Source organism: Podarcis bocagei (assembly GCF_964188305.1).
Source record: "Podarcis bocagei genome assembly, chromosome: 13".
NCBI lineage: Eukaryota > Metazoa > Chordata > Lepidosauria > Squamata > Lacertidae > Podarcis > Podarcis bocagei.
In genome coordinates, this window is record NC_138138.1 from 57,081,478 (window position 1) to 57,099,142 (window position 17,665).

The window sequence follows — 17,665 nt, forward strand, 5'->3', positions numbered from 1 at the left end:
GCCTCCCCAGCCACTCTGGGCGGCTTCCATAAAAACCAAAAATACAGTAAAATGTCACACGTTAAAAACTTCCCTGAACAGGGCTGCCTTAAGATGTCTCCTGAATGTCAGGTAGTTGTTTATCACTTTGACATCTGCTGGAAGGGCGTTCCACAGGGCGGGCGCCACTACCGAGAAGGCCCTCTGCCTGGTTCCCTGTAACTTGGCTTCTCGCAGTGAGGGAACCGCCAGAAGGCCCTCGGCGCTGGACCTCAGCGTCCGGGCAGACTGATGGGGGTGGAGACGCTCCTTCAGGTATACTGGACCGAGGCCGTTTAGGGCTTTAAAGGTCAGCACCAACACTTTGAATTGTGCTCGGAAACGTACTGGGAGCCAATGCAGGTCTTTCAAGACCGGTGTTATATGGTCTCGGCGGCCGCTCCCAGTCACCAGTCTAGCTGCCGCATTCTGGATTAGTTGTAGTTTCCGGGTCACCTTCAAAGGTAGCCCCACGTAGAGCGCATTGCAGTAGTCCAAGCGGGAGATAACCAGAGCATGCACCACTCTGGCGAGACAGTCCGCAGGCAGATAGGGTCTCAGCCTACGTACCAGATGGAGCTGGTAAACAGCTGCCCTGGACACAGATTTGACCTGTGCCTCCATGGACAGCTGTGAGTCCAAAATGACTCCCAGGCTGCGCACCTGGTCCTTCAGGGGCACAGTTACCCCATTCAGGACCAGGGAATCCTCCACACCTGCCCGCCTCCTGTCCCCCAAAAACAGTACTTCTGTCTTGTCAGGATTCAACCTCAATCTGTTAGCCGCCATCCATCCTCCAACCGCCTCCAGACACTCACACAGGACCTTCACCGCCTTCACTGGTTCTGATTTAAAAGAGAGGTAGAGCTGGGTGTCATCCGCATACTGATGAACACCCAGCCCAAACCTCCTGATGATCTCTCCCAGCGGCTTCATATAGATGTTAAAAAGCATGGGGGAGAGGACAGAACCCTGAGGCACCCCACAAGTGAGGGCCCAAGGGTCTGAACACTCATCCCCCACCACCACTTTCTGAACACGGCCCAGGAGGAAGGAGCGGAACCACTGTATAACAGTGCCCCCAGCTCCCAGCCCCTCAAGACGGTCCAGAAGGATGCTATGGTCGATGGTATCAAACGCCGCTGAGAGATCCAGCAGAACTAGGAAACAGCTCTCACCTTTGTCCCTAGCCCGCCGGAGATCATCAACCAGTGCGACCAAGGCAGTTTCAGTCCCATGATGAGGCCTGAATCCCGACTGGAAGGGATCCAAATGGTCCGCTTCTTCCAGGCGTGCCTGGAGTTGTTCAGCAACCACTCGCTCAATCACCTTGCCCAGGAATGGAAGATTTGAGACTGGGCGATAGTTGGCCATCGTGGCCGCATCTAAAGATGGTTTTTTAAGAAGCGGTTTAATAACCGCCTCTTTCAGCGGGTCTGGGAAGGCTCCCTCACGGAGGGAAGCATTCACCACCCCACGAAGCCCATCGCCCAGTCCTTCCCGGCTAGCTTTTATAAGCCAGGATGGGCAAGGATCCAGGAGACAGGTGGTTGGTTTCACTCGTCCAAGCAGCCTGTCCACATCCTCGGAGGTAACAGATTAGAATTGATCCCACTCAACTTGACTAGACAGAACTCTAGCACTCTCCCGCCCCGGCCCTGCTCCCACGGTGGAGTCTACTTCTTCCCGAATCTGGGCGATTTTATCTGCAAAAAACTTTGCAAAATCATTGCAGGAGAACATGTGGCCCGTACTGGGCCCCGATGTTGCAGGTGGTTCCGCTAAATTGTGAACCACCTGAAAAAGTCTCCTGCTGCTGTTTTCTGCAGATGCAATAGAGGCGGTGAAGAAATTCTTCTTCGCCGTCGCTATCGCCACTTGGTAGGCTCGACGTTGAGCTCTAACCTGTGTCCGGTCAGATTCGGAATGAGTTATCCGCCACCGGCGCTCTAGCCGTCTCAACAATTGTTTCATTGCCCTCAGATCCGTGGAAAACCACGGGGCTGTCCGGGCTCCATGCAATCGGAGAGGGCGCTTCGGAGCCAAACAGTCAATAGCCCTGGTTAACTCCACATTCCAGCGGGCCACCAGGGAATCGGCTGAAAGGCCATCAACATGGGATAAAGCATCCCCTACCACTCTCTGGAAACCATTTGGATCCATTAAGTGGCGGGGGCGGACCATCCGAATTGGTCCCACCTCCCTGCAGAGGGGATGGGTCGCAGAGAAGTCCAGTTGCACCAGGAAGTGATCTGACCATGGCACTTCTTTCATTTCGCTTTTACTTAGTGTCAGATCACCAACATCCATAGAGGTAAACACCAGGTCCAAGGCATGTCCACGGCTATGGGTTGGGCCAGACTTATTCAGGGACAGCCCCATGGAGGCCATGCTTTCCACGAAGTCCCGAGCGGCCCCTTGTAAGGTCGTGTCGAAAAAAAATGGAACACTTGCAAGACGTTTTCGTCTTGCGAAGCAAGCCCATAGGGGAAATCGTCTTGCGAAGCAGCTCAAAAACGGAAAACCCTTTCGTCTAGCGGGTTTTCCGTCTTGCGAGGCATTCGTCTTGCAGGGCACCACTGTAAGTCAAGGCATAAAATTGGAGTCTGCTTATAAAACGATATTCTAAGGCAATAAGGTTAAACAGTGTCTTTATAGCGACGTAGTTTCATAGCATCTCTTAGAAATTCTGCTACCTTTATACTTTCGCCTAAGGCTGTTCCATAGAAAGGTGTGAAAGGTGCAGGGTAATAAAGCACGTGGAACCCTGGTTTCCACCTGCCTTTGTGCCACAACTAAAACGAAGCCTTTCTGGGTGTGGAGTTTGCGGGAATATTCCTTGCAGGGTTGCGGGTGGCGTGAGGTCAAGTCTTGTAAGGGAAAAAGCTCTGCGTTGGTGGGGACGTAAATATGGGTGGGCAACGGGGTGAGGGGTGTGCCAGGAGCCTCTAGCCGAAAGGGCATGGGGGAGCTGGTCTGTGGTTCAGCATTTTGCCCATCCGTGCACGTCGTGTGCACTCTGTGCATGCGCCAAAGCAATCACCGTCTGAGCTTGCACCTTGATAATAATAAATTTTATTTATACCCCACCCTCCCCTGCCAGAGCCGGGCTCAGGGCGGCTAACACCAGTAAAATTACAGTAAAAATATAACAGGGTGGGGGAAACCAATTTAAAACACAGGTTAAAATGCAATTTAAAATGCAGTCTCATTTTAAAAGAAGCTCATAGATCAAAACCATAAGGGGAGGGAAAACATAAGGGTCAGACTGTGCCTTGGCCAAAGGCCTGGTGGAACAGCTCCCTCTTGCAGGCCCTGCGGAAAGATGTCAAGTCCTGCAGGGCCCTAGTCTCTTGTGACAGAGCATTCCACCAGATCGGGGCCAGTACTGAAAAGGCCCTGGCCCTAGTTGAGACCAATCGGGTCTGGGTAAAAAGCAGATCTACACGGGTATCCTCATGGATCCTCCACTTCTTAATAAATAACTCCACAAATGCAGTGACAAATCACACCTGGAAGGCACGCCTACAAACTGGACTATAAAAAGGTGGATCCAACACTTTGCCGCTCTGCAGCACCACAAAAACATGGATCCGAGGCACGGATCCTCATGAATTCATATGCTTTTTATATCGAAACAAAATAAAACACCATGATACTGTAGACCACTTCTTAGTCTGTAGGCAGAACCAAAAAAATCACGCATCCATTGTTTCGTGGTGCCGCAATGGCGCAAAAACATGGTTAAAAAACACGGATCCTCATGATTTTTGCACTAGATCAGCCCAAACTCACCGTCAAATTACACATCATGGCCAGGGGCACAGCCTGCACCACAAAAAACTCAGATCCACGCCTGTCGTGGATGGAGGACTTGACCTGGCATGTGTAAGAGACTTGGTTGGATGAAGCAGATGGTCCTGTCCTAGCTGCTGCTTGTCCACCAGGTTTCTCTTACACATAGCAACCCAGGTCATGGGGTGGGGTGGGGGTTTGCAGTGATTTTTAGGAAGTCACTAGCTTGCATCAGGCGTCCTATTGGGAAGACCCAGTTTTCTGAGTGCATGTTCTGGAAGTTGGGCAATAGGGGCAGTACAGGATTCCTTTTGGTGTACTGACCTCCCCGCTGCACCAAGGATTCCCTGCCTGAGCTGCTTCAGGTCATGGCGGATGTTCTCCTGGAGACACCTAGTTTGGTTGTCCTAGGGGATTTTAACATCCATGCCAACACGACCTTACAAGGGCTGCTTGGGACTTCGTGGAAAGCATGGCCTCCATGGGGCTGTCCCTGAATATGTTTGGCCCAACTCATAGTCACGGACATGCCTTAGATCTGACACTAAGTAAAAGTGAAACAAAAGAAGTGCCATGGTCAGATCACTTCCTGGTGCAACTGGACTTCTCCGTGACCCTTCTCCTCTGCAGGGAGGTGGGACCAATTCGGATGGTCCGCCCCCGCCACTTAATGGATCCAAATGGTAGGGGATGCTTTATCCCATGTTGATGGCCTTTCAGCCGATTCCCTCTTGGCCCGCTGGAATGCGGAGTTAACCAGGGCTATTGACTGTTTGGCTCCGAAGCGCCCTCTCTGATTGCATGGAGCCCGGACAGCCCCGTGGTTTTCTTCGGAGCTGAGGGCGATGAAACAATCGCTGAGACGGCTAGAGTGTCAGTGGCAGAAAACTCACTCCGAATCTGACTGGACACAGGTTAGAGCTCAACGTTGAGCCTACCAAGTGGCGATAGCAACGGCGAAGAAGACTTTCCTCACTGCCTCTATTGCATCTGCAGAAAATAGTAGCAGGAGACTCTTTCAGGTGGTCCGCAATTTAACGGAACCACCTGTACCACCGGACCTTGTAAAGACCCCAAGATCTCCTGCAATGCTTTTGCAAAGTTTTTTGTAGATAAAGTTGCTCATATTCGGAAGACACCACTGTGGGAGCAGGGCCGGGGCGGGAGAGTGCTAGAGCTCTGTCTGGTCAAGTTGCATGGAATCAATTTCAATCCGTTACCCCCGAGAATGTGGACAGGCTGCTTGGACGCGTGAAACCAACCACGTCTCCAGGATCCTTGCCCATCCTGGCTAATAAAAGCAAGCCGGGAAGGGCTGGGTGATGGGCTCTGCGGGGTGGTGAATGCTTCCCTCTGTGAGGGGGCATTCCCAGACCTGCTGAAAGAGGTGGTCATTAAACCGCTTCTTAAAAAAAATCTTTAGACCCGGCCAGTAGGGCCAACTATCGCCAGTCTCAAATCTTCCATTCTTGGGCAAGGTGATTGAGCGGGTGGTTGCTGAACAACTCCAGGCTCGCCTGGAAGAAGCGGACCATTTGGATCCCTTCCAGTCGGGATTCAGGCCTCATCATGGGACTGAAACTGCCTTGCTCGCGCTGGTTGACGATCTCCGGTGGGCTAGGGACAAAGGTGAGAGCTGTTTCCTAGTTCTGCTGGATCTCTCAGCGGCTTTTGATACAATCGATCATAACATCCTTCTGGACCGTCTAGAGGAGCTGGGAGCTGAGGGCACTGTTATACAGTGGTTCTGCTCCTGGTTTTGAAGCACGGATCCCCATGGAACCTCACGCTTTTTGCACAGCCTGAACCACAGAAAACTTGGATCCATGGTTATCTGGCAACACCATGGACCAAAAACGTGATTTCGAAGCACGGATCCTCATGGATCCTAACGCTTTTTGCATTGGGCCACCCCTAACTCACCATCAAATCACACATTATTTCCAGGGGCACAGCCTGCACCACAATAAAACTGGGATCCATGTCTTCCTGGCCATACCGTGGCCCAAAAACGTGATTTCGAAGCACGGATCCTCATGGATCCTAACGCTTTTTGCATTGGGCCACCCCTAACTCACCATCAAATCACACATTATTTCCAGGGGCACAGCCTGCACCACAATAAAACTGGGATCCATGTCTTCCTGGCCATACCGTGGCCCAAAAACGTGGTTTCGAAGCACGGATCCTAATGGATCCTCATGATTTTTGCACTAGATCATCCCAAAGTCACCATCAGATCAAACATCATGCCCAGGGGCACAGCATGCAACACAAAAATCACGGATCCACGGCTTCCTTGTGAAATCGTGGCCCAAAAATGTGGTTTTGAAGCACAGATCCTCATGGATCCTCACGCTTTTTGCATTGGGCCACACCTAAATCGCCATCAAATCACACATTATTTCCAGGGGCACAGCCTGCACCACAGAAAACTCGGATCCATGGCTTTCTGGCCATACCGTGGTAAAAAAACGTGGTTTTGAAACACGGATCCTCATGCTTTTCTCATTGGGCCAACCCAAACTCAACGTCAGATCACGCGTCTTAGCCAGGATCACAGCTTGGACCACGAAAAACTCGGATCCACAGCTTCCAGGACACTCCATGGCCCTTCCTCCTGGGCCGTGTTCAGAAAGTGGTGGTGGGGGGATGAGTGTTCAGACCCCTGGGCCCTTACTTGTGGGGTGCCTCGGGGTTCCGTCCTCTCCCCCATGCTTTTTAACATCTATATGAAGCTGCTGGGAGAGATCATCAGGGGGTTTGGGCTGGGTGTCCATCAATATGCGGATGATACCCAGCTCTACCTCTCTTTCAACTCAGAACCAGTGATGGCGGTGAAGGTCCTGTGTGAGTGCTTGGAGGCGGTTGGAGGATGGATAGCAGCTAATGGATTGAGGTTGAATCCTGACAATATGGAAGTTCTGTTCTTAGGGGACAGGGGGTGGGCTGGTGTGAAGGACTCCCTGGTCCTGAATGGGGTAACTGTGCCCCTGAAGGACCAGGTGCGCAGCCTGGGAGTCATTTTGGACTCACAGCTGTCCATTGAGGCACAGGTCAATTCTGTATCCAGGGCAGATGTCTGTCAGCTCCATCTAGTACACAGGCTGAGACCCTACATGCCCAGAGACTGTTTCACCAGAGTGGTGCATGCTCTAGTTATCTCCCGCTTGAACTAATGCAATGTGCTCTATGTGAGGCTACCTTTGAAGGTGACCTGGAAACTACAACTAATCCATAATGCGGCAGCTAGTCTGGTGACTAGGAGTGGCCACCGAGACCATATAACACATGTCCTGAAAGACCTACATTGGCTCTCAGTACGTTTCCAAGCACAATTCAAAGTGTTGGTGCTGACCTTGAAAGGCCTAAAGGGCCTCAAAGGCCCAGTATACCTGAAGGAGCGTCTCCAACCCCATCGTTCAGCCCAGACAATGATGTCCAGCACCAAGGGGCTTCTGGTGGTTCTTTCACTGCGAGAAGCAAAGTGACAGGGAACCAGGCAGAGGGCCTTCTCGATAGTGGCGCCCACCCTGTGGAATGTCCTCCCATTAGATGTCAAAGAGATAAACAACTACCTGACGTTTAGAAGACATCTGAAGACAGCCATGTTTAGGGACGTTTTTAATGTGTGGCTTTTTAATGTTTTTTTATTTCATATTTTTTTTGGAAGCCAGCCAGAGTGGCTGGGGAAATCAGATGGGCAGGGTACAAATATATTATTATTATTATTATTATTATTATTATTATTATTATTAGTAGTAGTAGTAGTAGTAGTAGTAGTAGTAGTACTTGTACTTTGTAGGATTTGATAATCTTTACAGGTCTTTTAAATTTCTTATCTATCTATCTATCTATCTATCCCCTCCCCCTTTTCCCTACCCGGAATTCCCTATCCTTATAAAACTGAATATATATATTTTTAAAAAATTTACGGCTCCACAGTTTTCTGGGTAGCCCCATATTCATTACCTATGCTGCTCATGGCCAGATCACTCTGGGGCACTGCCATGCTGTAAAAAGATTCTCATGAAGCACAGATCCCCATGGATCCTTAGGTTTTTTATGTTTGGTCACCCTGAAATCACTATCAAATCACACCTGATGTATATGACCACAGAATGACCACAAAAACCACAGAGCACAGCCAAGGAACAAACACTATATTAAATACTTTAATCCTCATGGATCGTCATGATTGTTAAATGGGCTCCACCAAATTACATTGTAAGATCACACCAATGTCCATGGAATGACCGAAATAAAAACTCTATCTGAAATGGTTCTGCATTAGCAAGAACATTGTATTAAAATGACATTCATATCCATAGCTTCCACTGTGAAGAACTGCACCTGGAAATTTTTGACGCTGCTAAACTTCAAGAATATCCAAGGCAGAGATTGTGATGATCTTACCTGTGAATGTAAAGTTTTCTTGCCAACAGAGTTTGTCAGTGCATACTTTGAAATAGGGGGTCTCCAACGTGGTGCCCATGGGCATCATGGTGCCTGCTGACAGCTTTCCTGGAGTCCACCACATGTTTTTAGAAAAAGAACAGGATTAGTGGTGAATTGTGCCCAGCATGACTTCAGATTGTTCATAGTACATTTGATTGGCTGCAGGGGCATACGAAGGGGCAGTGGGGTGGTGGTGCCCAGGGGTGCCATGCTGGGGGGAGGGTGACAGTACGGTCGCTGTACTGGCTGCCGCTTGTGTGGCGTCCGCTCTTGCAGCAACTGTACAGGCAGCCCTTCTCGCAGCGACCGTATGGGCCGTACGGGCAGCTGCTCCTGCGGCGACTGTACAGGCTGCTGCTCGCGTAGCGTCCATACAAGCAGCCCCTCTCGCGGCGGCCGTACAGGCTGTACAGGAAGCCGCTCTCCTGGCGATCATACGGTCTGCCATGCATGCACAGTCCGTACAGGACATTGTGTGCATGCCCATCATCCAGGACTTGTTACCATATTATAGCTGCCGCAAAATCTATCGGCATGCCACCAGAACCAGGGAAGCCTTTGTAGAGTCTGGTGATTAAAGAGTTAACCTCCTTTGTGTTCTGCCCTGGAAGGAGGAGCGTCTGACCGAGGCTACACTGTAGGTCACAGGTTTCTTTGTCACTTCTTCTTCTCCTCTGAGCGCGAAAGGAGACAGACAAGATGGAATTGAGTTCTGATGGAATGGAATGCTTCTTGCTGTAAAGAAAAGCTTCTTAGAATAGAAGACGTTGCCTGGACTGATTTAGAACTCCCTCTGCTCTCACACGAAAGACGCTGCGTATCTGCTGTTTGTTTTTCTCCCGGGGCCGTGCTTAGCAGAGCGCACGCAAAGGAAGTGTGGCTGGACGGAGAAAGCAATAAATCAATCAATCAACAGTCTTGCCAGTTGGAGCTCACACAGTTGAAGCAAAATAAAAGACATAAGAGTAGATCGGGAAGAAAGTTCCCCAGACTGCAGGAAAAGATAACAGTAGCTCCAGCAGCTGATTCAGTGCAGGCTGCTGAGGGGGTTGACTCCTTAAGATCACCAACTGACTATGAGACACCTGGAAAGCACTCAGCCTCAAATGACCTCCACTCCACTTCACATTCCTGCCCGCCGTAGCCATTTAGTGATCGCCATGGGGGGAGGGTTTTGGGGGGTTGGGTTTTTGGAAGATGCCTGTGCGTGAATTTGTTTTATGTGTGTAGATCAGTGCGCGCTGACCAAGTAGGGCTCTGTTCTGATGGCATGGAGTAGCCACGACAAATCGGTAGATTCCTATCTGCTGCAGCCTTCACCCGCGTTGTAACATATCGCTTGTTATCATCCGCTTGTTCTGCCGTTGAGGACTTCTTGGATCATTCTTTGTCTAGCTCCTTCCCTGTTATGTACTAAGCTTGGATCCTAGAACAATAGGCAAGTAGGATCCTAGAATGCAAGAACTGATTGGCTTGCAGGAAAAGACCAATCAGGCTCCAGGAGGGAAGCAGAATCAGCCAATCAGACGGGACTCATTGTGTAAATAATGTATATCAAGCCTGAGGTTTGGGGGGGAATTCAATCACTGTTTTACAAGCTGCAATAAAGAGCATGAAATCACTACAGGACTCTGAGCATATTTAATTTTCTTTGACCTTACCACCTTGGGTGACCCTGCTGGGAGTACGAGATTCCCAACGGCTTCGCTCACAAGGGTCATAGGAATGTGCAAGCCCACTCACCATGACAAGTGAGAGAACTGAGATAGATTGCACTGAGCCCTGGTCTCATTAGACAAAGCATTCCACCAAAAAGGCTCTGGCTCTGGTAGAGGACAGCTGGATAGGTTTTGGGCCAGGGACCACCAGTAGGTTGCTGTCAGATGAGCATCACACTCATGGGGCATGAATTGGAAGAGAATTCCCACAGATAAGAAAGGTCACAGACTGTTTAGGGCTTTAAAGATTAGCACCAAAACATTGAACCTGATTCGATACTCCACCTGGAGCCAATCCAGCTGATGAACAACCAACTGAATGTGGGCTCTCCACAAAGTCCAAGTAAGAACTCATGCATCTGCATTTTAGACCATTTGGAGTTTCTGGAGCAGTCTCAAGGGTAGCCCTGCATCTCTCTCTCTCTCTCTCTCTCTCTCTCTCTCTCTCTCTCTCTCTCATTTATACCCTGCACTCCCCGGCTCAGGTGTACAGCAAGTTAAAGTAGTCTAGTCTGCAGGTGACTACTGCATGGATCACCACGGCTAGGTTGGAAAGGGACAGGTATGGTACTGATCGCCTAACCTGACATAGATTAAAAAATGCCAGTTTGGTTACATTTGTGACCAATGCCTCCTTAGAGATATAAGCATCCAGGATCACACCGGGACTCCTGATGGCGGCTACAGGTGACTATTGCACCCCATGAAGAGCTGGGAGCCGGCAAACCGAATTGAAATCATTCTTGCCCAGCCATTGGACGCCCATCTTTAATGGACAGAGATTCAGCCGACTCCATTTCCTCCATCCCAGCACACCCACCTAAAAATTGGCCAATATATCTAGGTTAGCATCTGGCCAGGGCCATGAAGCAGTAGATCCATGATGTTTGTGGTCAGATCTGTAGTTATGTACAAGATATTTGAATAAAGGGTGAAATTGGGGTTCCCCAATGCAAAAAGTGTGATGATCCATGAGGATCCGTGCTTCAAAACCACGTTTTTGGGCCATGACGTTGCCAGGAAGCTGTGGATCCTAGTTTTTTGTGGTGCAGGCTGTGCCCCTGGCCATGACGTGTGATTTGATGTTGAGTTTGGGTTGGCTCAATGCGAAAAGTGTGAGGATCCATGAGGATCCGTGGTTCAAAACCACGTTTTTGGGCTACGGTTTCACCAGGAAGCTGTGGATCCGTTATTTTTGTGTTGCATGCTGTGCCCCTGGGCATGATGTTTGATCTGATGGTCACTTTGGGCTGATCTAATGCAAAAATCATGAGGAGCCATGGTTCAGAACCACGTTTTTGGGCCATGGTGTTGCCAGGAAATCGTGGATCCGAGTTTTTTTGTGGCGCAGGCTGTGCCCCTGGCTATGATGTTTGATCTGATGGTGACTTTGGGTTGGCCCAATGCAAAAATCATGAGGATCCATGCTTCGGAACCACGTTTTTGGGCCACAGTGTCGCCAGAAAGCCGTGGATCTGTGATTTTTGTGGTGGATGCTGTGCCCATGGCCATGATGTTTGATCTGATATTGACTTTGGGCTGATCTAGTTCAAAAATCATGAGGATCCATGCTTTGGAACCATGTTTTTGGGCCACGGTATGGCCAGGCAGGCGTGGATCTGAGTTTTTTGTGGTGTAGGCTGCGCCCCTGGGTAAGATGTGTGATTTGACGGTGAGTTTGGGTTGACCCAATGCAAAAAGCGTGAGAATCCGTGCTTCAAAATGACGTTTTTGGGCCACGGTGTCGCCAGGAAGCCATGGATCCGTGATTTTTGTGGTGGATGCTGTGCCCATGGCCATGATATTCGATCTAATGGTGACTTTGGGCTGATCTAGTGCAAAATTCATGAGGATCCATGTTTTTTAACCATGTTTTTGTGCCATTGCAGCACCACGAAACAGTGGATGCGTGATTTTGTTGGTTCTGCCTACAGACTAAGAAGTGGTCTACAGTATCTTGGTGTTTTTACTTTGTTTCAATATAAAAATCATATGAATTCATGAGGATCCACGCCTCAGATCCATGTTTTCGTGGTGCTGCAACACGGCAAAGTGTTGGGTCCACTTTTTTTATAGTCCAGTTTGTAGATGTGCCTTCCAGGTGTGATTTGACACTGCATTTGTTGGAGTTATTTATAAAAAAGTGGAGGATCCATGAGGATCTGTGTAGATCCGCCTTTTACCCAGACCCCAGAGGAACTAGCATTTCCTGCAGCTCAGCATACTGCATTTTAATAAGCCTGGCTGTTTGTAAAGGGCCTGCTCTATGGCTTCTTTCTCACCAAACCTCATCCTGTACAGTGGTACCTCGGGTTACATACGCTTCAGGTTACAGACTCCTTTAACCCAGAATAGTGCTTCAGGTTAAGAACTTTGCTTCAGGATGAGAAGAGAAATCATGCTCCAGCGGGAGGCCCCATTAGCTAAAGTGGTGCTTCAGGTTAAGAACAGTTTCAGGTTAAGAATGGACCTCCGGAACGAATTAAGTACTTAACCCGAGGTACCGCTGAGGGCCTTTTGGCGGTTCCCTCCCTGCGAGAAGCCAAGTTACAGGGAACCAGGCAGAGGGCCTTCTTGGTGGTGGCGCCCGCCCTGTGGAACGCCCTCCCACCAGATGTCAAAGAGAATAACTACTACCAGACTTTTAGAAGACATCTGAAGGCAGCCCTGTTTAGGGAAACTTTTAATGTTTGATGTATTATAGTATTTTAATATTGTGCTGGAAGCCGCCCAGAGTGGCTGGGGAAGCCCAGCCAGATGGGCGGGGTACAAATTATCATTATTATTATTACCTCCACTCTTTCCTCTCTAGGGGGAAAAAAGGGAGAAGAGCTCCTGCGCACCGTGTGCCTTTGCAAAACATCCCCGCTCCCTCTCGAAAAGTGACGGGGTGGCCGTTGCTTCCCTGCCCCCCCCTCAAGCCCAACCGACCCCGCCTCCTCGCGAGGCAACCATTAGCAACCTCCTCGCGCCCCCCCAAGACCACGCGAGAAGAGGCCCACTCTCGCGAGAGGAGGAGCTCCCTCAGGGGTCGGCAGGGGAAGGGAAACGGGGCGCGCAGCGGGGCCTTGACTTCTCACCGCCGGGCTTCTCTATTTCTCGTCCCTCGGCGTTACTGAGCCTCCGCCGACCGAGGCCTTCGAAGGAGGCGCTGTCTTCCCCCTCAGCGGCGCCTTTCAAAGCCGGGACATACCATCTCCGCGGAGTGGGGGGGGGCGGGAATCAAGCGCGGAGCCCGGGATTCTTCCCAGGGAGAGACGAGCCGGCGGAGGCTGTGGGAATCCGGCTCCCTTCGCTCCCCCTCCAGGCCCGCGCCTCCCCTCGCCCTCCTGCTTCCCGCCTCCCCGGCCAACCGCCTCACATATCAGCCCCATCTCTCTCCCCCCCCCCCACAGCCTGACTCACTTGGTTGGCTCCGCCGCTCTTCCCGCGCTTTTCTGCCCTCAACCGCCGCTTCCCTCGCGCGCGGGAAAAAGGGACGTCCGGCCGCTTCTTATAGCCTCCGCTCCGGGCCGAACCATTGCTTGCTGGAGCGGGGGGGGAGAGAGGCAGAGAAGACCAGGCCAGACCGCGCCATTCCTTGATTTCTTCAGGAACCCGTCGTAGCCCAGACAGGCTTCAAAGGCCTGGCGTAGATACCGAAGGCGCACTCGGGTCCCTTGTCGAAACAGGAGGACGTGGAATGTACCAACTGTGCTTCTCTCCCCCTCCTCCCTCTTGGCGCTGTTCTCCTTCAAAGGGTTGCTGGGCCCTAGAGCTAGCAGGGCAGAGGAGCGCAGCAAGAGGCACGTGGAGATGCTGCGGGTTCGATTCCTCTCCCCTGCTGCACAACACCTGGAAGGGTTAATGATCACATTTTCGTCATTGTCTGTTTATTTGGTGATTTCAGCAGATTCCCTGCCTGGGCCACAGAGGATGAAAGGCTTCAGTTCCTGCAGATGGGCATGCTCTGTTTTATTTTAAGATGCCGTGTAACGTTGGGTCAGGAAACACACCGAACTGTGCCTTGAGTTTCTGCAGCGCTGTTGCCTTTCTTGGCCATCCACCGTCCTAAATCAAGAAAACGAAATAGCTTAGGTATAGACAAGACAAACAAGTTGCTATGTGATATTATTGTTCACTCTATAGGACGCACCGGACCATAGGAAGGGGAGAACAGGGAAAAATATTTTTTTCCCTTGTTCTCCCCCTCAAAAACAAGGTGCGTTCAAGAGCAGGTCGGGGAACAGCGCAAAGGCTGCGTGGAGCCTTACCGCTGCCCCCCGAGCCTGTGGGGCTGGCGGTGGGGGGAAACTCTGTTTTCCCCCCACCGCCAACCTCAAAGATCGCTGAAGCCTTTGGAGCGCAGCTGCACTCCAAAGGCTTGAGGCTTTGGGGACATCCTTTCAAGCCTCCACAGGGCAGCGGGGTGAAGGCACCCCACTGCCCTGCGGAGGCTTTGCGCAGCCATCCCAAAGCTAGAACAGCGAGACGGAGGGCTGCACAGCGCCCCATCTCACTGTTTTGGCTTTGTGCAGCCATCCTGAAGCTAGAACAGCTTCGGGCTGCAGGCTGCGCCACGCTCCCCGGGCTTCGGGCTGCAGGCAGCTATCCGCAAGCCTGCGGAGCCCAACAGGAGTTGCCGCCGGGCTCCGCAGGCTTGTGGATAGCTTCCTGAGCCCTTTCGCTCTCCAGGCTTCAGTGAAAGCCTGCATTCACTCCATAGGACGCACACACATTTCCCCTTCATTTTTGGAGGGGAAAAAGTGCGTCCTATAAAACAAAAGATACGGTACTAGTTACACTGGCTCTCTTGTAATAATAATAATAATAATTTATTATTTGTACCTTGCCCATCTGGCTGTGTTTCCCCAGCCATTCTGGGCGGCTTCCAGGAAAGATTAAAAATACATTAAAATGTCACACATTTAAAACTTCCCTGAACAGGGCTGCCTTCAGATGTCTTATAAATGTCAGGTGTTAATTACCTTGACATCTGAAGGGAAGGCGTTCCACAGGGCGGGCGCCACCACCGAGAAGGCCCTCTGCCTGGTTCCCTGTAACTTGGCTTCTCGCAGGGAGGGAACCGCCAGAAGGCCCTCGGAGCTGGACCTCAGTGTCAGGGCTGAAGGATGAGGGTGGAGACACTCCTTCAGTTATACTGGCCCTTTGAGGGTGTTTAGGGCTTTCAAGGTCAGCACTTGCTTGGAAATGTACTGGGAGCCAATGGAGGTCTTTCAGGACCGGTGTTGGATCAGTTGTAGTTTCCAGCTCACCTTCAAAGGCAGCCCCACATAGAGCGCATTGCAGTAGTCCAAGCAGGAGATAACCAGAGCATGCACCACTCTGCCAAGACAATCTGCAGGCAGGGAGGGTCTGATCCTGCGTCCCAGATGGAGCTGGTCCATGGGAAAAAGCCCGATTACACATAAACGGGGTCAGTTTGGCTTTAGGTCTTTAACTTCGCTCCTTACAGGGTGTGTGGCAAAGGCCTCTGGGCGTGCTGAGAGGTACTCTGCTTTTAAAAACTTTTCAATACATGCAGAGAGCGTTTTGCTCTAGGCCCTTCTCTTTCCCCAGCGAAATGAAGAGCTTGCCAGCAAAACTCCATAAAGGGAGCCCACTGACTGAATTCCTATATTAAATGCTGTAAGCTACGTTTTGGTATGAGCAATTCACAACAGACCACTTCATTTATTAATGAAATGCTTGTTTTATGTTTAGGAAATACAACCAGACAGCTGTCGCTATTCAATGTATCATTCTTCTTACTAAGGTGCAGGAAGAAAATAGAGAAAGCATGTTGGTGTCAGTGGATGTGAAAAATAAGCCTGTTTGGCTGTCTTTGGTTAAACAGAGTACACATACAAGATATTCCTTTGGGCTTTCCCCATTTCCTCCCTTACTGCAGAAGACTATTCGAGGTCAATTTGGGAGAGTCGAAATGGCTTCAGGATTGCTCCCCTGTACTATTTCAGGAGAAGGGGACGACAGAGAATGAGATGGTTGGATGGTGTTCTTGAAGCTACTAGCATGAGTTTGATCAAACTGCGGGAGGCAGTGGAGGACAGAAGTGCCTGGCGTGCTCTGGTCCATGGGGTCACGTAGAGTCGGACACGACTAAACGACTAAACAACAACAACACTATTTCAGACACCGGGTTTATATACTTAGGTAGGTGTTTGCCTGAAATCAGCCCTGAGTGCTCACTGGAAGGACAGATTGTGAAGCTGAGGCTCCAAGACTTTGGCCACCTCATGAGAAGAGAAGACTCCCTGGAAAAGACCCTGATGCTGGGAAAGATGGAGGGCACAAGGAGAAGGGGGCGACAGAGGACGAGATGGTGGGACAGTGTTCTCGAAGCTACCAGCATGAGTTTGACCAACTGTGGGAGGCAGTGGAAGACAGGAGTGCCTGGTGTTCTCTGGTCCAGGGGGTCACAAAGAGGTGGACACGACTAAATGACTAAACAACAACAACATGCCTTTGCCTTGTACGTTTATGAGCATTTAATTTATATTTGAGACCTTAGAATTCATACAACCATACCCTCGCCTTGAAACCCTAAAAGGGGCAGGAGGCTGTTTGCCCCCCCCCCCTCAGCCTCTCCTACAACCGCCCCCCCTCCATGGCAGCCATTTTGTGACCGGCACCCATGGCACACCCCCAGCCCCCGGGGGACCTGCCTGGACCCCACCTCACCAGCCAGGAGCATATGGGGCAATGGCCCTGAGAGGGGAGGAAGAGACTTGCTAGGATAGACCGGGCCCAACAAAAAGAGGTTCCCATGAGCCCATGGTCAACATTGCAACAGGGAACACTGGCGCCTCATGAATCCTGAGGTATGGGCCGAAGATAACCCCCCGGGCATGGCTAGAAATATACCCCCCATGACCATCTGCTAATCCCGTAGCTGCTAGACAGTATCCCATCCCACGCCTAGCGGCAGAAGGGGTCTGGTTCCAGATTCTTCTTTGCGTTCCCCTTCGTTAACAAACAAACACAGTGCCACCGCCACTGACCCAGAAATTGGATAATCCTTTGCTGAATGGTTGGTAATACTTTGTCTCAAGTAATAATTTTGTGTGGGAAGACTGCGGCCCTGATCCAACAATGGTTGTTCAGCACACGGAATAAGGTTTCGACAAATGATTCAATCTCATCTGTTCTTGCTAAAGGCTGTTGCAGCAACAGACAGCACAGCTTGGATCTAAAGGCAGTACAGATTCATGCAAGTAGTAGGACATCAGTTTTGCATGCTTATCTCTTGGCTGCTATGTCATCATCCTGAACTGCTGGTCATACTGCCTGGAGCTAATTAGGAGCTACAGTCCCACAACATAAACCCAGAAGGCCAAAGTTTACCCACCCCATGCTCTAAGCAAGGACCTCAAGAGTAACTTCTTAAAAGCAAGTGGAAGATTTCTGGGAACTTTGTCAAAGTTTTTTTTCCAGGTGCTGTTTCACTCTGGAAGCGTTGTAATCGCACCTTCCCAGCCCAGACAACCGTGTCTGAGTCCGCACTAGGATCTCTTTCTGGCTGTAATCTAACTAGGTGCCTGACGCACTTGGCAAGGGCTTCAGAAGGGGGAGGTGGTGTCTCTGCTCAAGAACATGATGTGCATTGGGTGTGTGGAAAGCTGGCTTATCATATCCTGCCAAAGGGATGGTATGGAGCGTGCTTTCCAGCCTCTTTA

General features: G+C 50.6%; 1 protein-coding gene across 1 annotated transcript in view; it reads left to right on the forward strand.

The window, feature by feature from the left end:
- LOC308572165 (2-acylglycerol O-acyltransferase 3-like) overlaps positions 1-17,665 on the forward strand; it is a 50,523-nt gene that overhangs the window by 16,861 nt on the left and 15,997 nt on the right. The gene's annotated exons all lie outside the window — the stretch shown is intronic.